This window comes from Macaca nemestrina, chromosome 17 (genome assembly GCF_043159975.1).
Source record: "Macaca nemestrina isolate mMacNem1 chromosome 17, mMacNem.hap1, whole genome shotgun sequence".
Classification (NCBI taxonomy): domain Eukaryota; kingdom Metazoa; phylum Chordata; class Mammalia; order Primates; family Cercopithecidae; genus Macaca; species Macaca nemestrina.
In genome coordinates, this window is record NC_092141.1 from 10464504 (window position 1) to 10466633 (window position 2130).

Below are 2130 nucleotides of genomic sequence, written 5' to 3' on the forward strand. Positions count from 1 at the left end.
TGGACCCACTGCCCTAGGGTGTCTGCCTGGGAGTGGAATTGCATGGTCATAGGATATGTGCATTTTCAGTTGTAGTGGATATTGTCAAATTGTTTCCCATAACAAATGTGCAAGAGTTCCACCCTCCCGGCTAACACAGTGAAACCCCGTCTCTACTAAAAATACAAAAAAATTAGCCAGGCATGGTGACGGGCACCTGTAGTCCCAGCTACTCAGGAGGCTGAGGCAGGCGTGAACCCAGGAGGTGGAGCTTGCAGTGAGCCGAGATCGTGCCACTGCACTCCAGCCTGGGCGACAGCTCCATCTCAAAAAAAGAAGAAAAGTTCCAGCTGTCTCAGGTCCTCACCAATATAAGGTATTGTCTGATTGTATTTTTTTTTTTTTTTTTGGCAGCATCAACTCTACCCTTTATGAGGGAATTACGAATTTTAATCTGCTTTTGTTTTTAGTTTCCTTATAATCCTTCTTTATTACCCTTTTAATGCCACTTTCATTTATCTAAGCCTGCTGCCTTTTCATCTGAGTTTGTTTTCTCCTAATGATTTTTTGTTTCAGAAAGGCCATGTCTTTCTGTGCCCTAGGCAGAAAAGTTTCCTAACATGTTCCCATTGATCTGACAATGGATGGTTTCCAGTGGTTTGTTCTTCCTCTGTGTCCCAATCATGTATTTTTTTCTTTCTGTATTTTTTTTTATAGATCTCTTGATGGTTTTGTTCTCTTAATTCACTCATGCGCAAAATACGATCTGATATTTGTCAACAGGTAGAAGGCGAATTGCCTGTGAATAGTCCCGTGCCTTCTTAGTCCACAGCTGAAGTGAAGTTTGACAAGCACGGATCGAGGTCTACTTCCTTCATTAAAACAGGCTCTCCTTTCCTTTTCGATCCACCCTCTGCGGTGGACCCGCCACCAAAATGCAGATTTTCGTGATAACCCTTACAGGGAAGACCATCACCCTCGAGGGTGAACCCTCGGACACAATAGAAAATGTATAGGCCAAGATCCAGGTTAAGGAAGGAATTCCTCCTGGTCGGCAGAGACCGATCTTTGCTGGCAAGCAACTGGAAGATGGACGTACTTTGACTACAATATTCAAAAAGAGTCTACTCTTCATTTTGTATTGAGACTTCGTGGTGCTGCTAAGAAAAGGAAGAAGAAGTCTTACCCCACTCCTAAGAAGAATAAGCACAACAGAAAGAAGGTTAAGCTGGCTGTCCTGAAATATTAAAAGGTGGATGAGAACAGAAAAATTAGTCGCCTTGGCCGGGCGCTGTGGCTGAAGCCTGTAATCCCAGCACTTTGGGAGGCCGAGACGGGCGGATCACAAGGTCAGGAGATCAAGACCATCCTGGCTAACACGGTGAAACCCCATCTCTACTAAAAAATACAAAAAGCTAGCCGGGCGAGGTGGCGGGCGCCTGTAGTCCCAGCTACTCCGGAGGCTGAGGCAGGAGAATGGCGTGAACCCGGGAGGCGGAGCTGCAGTGAGCTGAGATCCGGCCACTGCACTCCAGCCTGGGCGACAGAGCGAGACTCCGTCTCAAAAAAAAAAAAAAAAAAAAAAAAAATTAGTCGCCTTTGTCGAGGGTGCCCTTCTGATGAATGTGGTGTTGGAGCGTTTACGGCAAGCCACTTTGACAGACATTATTGTGGCAAATGTTGTCTGACTTACTGCTTCAACAAACCAGAAGACAAGTCACTGTATGAGTTAATAAAAGACATGAACTGAAAAAACAAAACACAGGCTCACCTGGGATTCTATCGCTCCATGATGCAGCATCTTCTTGCAGCCACAGGTTAAGATCAGAGGTTTTTGGGGGAAAGGTCAGATTCAACTGATTCAGCACCAGATCTGCCTGCATTAATAGTGGGGGTGGGAGCAAGTTAAAGAACCAGTGGTCTTTTCTGAAAAATAGAGATGATAATAGGGCCCCAGGATTAACTGCACAGAAAGGGCTTAGCGTAACATCTGGCAGATGGCAAACATTTAATAAGTGGTAGCTGTCACCATTATTATTTTATTATTAGTATATTATTAACATATCGTATGTTTGTATGTATATTATTGGCACATAGTATTATGACCGTTCACCCCACTGCATTGTAAGCTACAATGAAAGTAGGGGTTTT

General features: G+C 44.3%; 1 pseudogene; it reads left to right on the top strand.

Moving 5' to 3' along the window:
- The first annotated feature begins 914 nt into the window (after positions 1 to 914).
- On the top strand, positions 915 to 1729 carry LOC112425191 (ubiquitin-ribosomal protein eS31 fusion protein-like; annotated as a pseudogene).
- Positions 1730 to 2130: the final 401 nt, after the last annotated feature.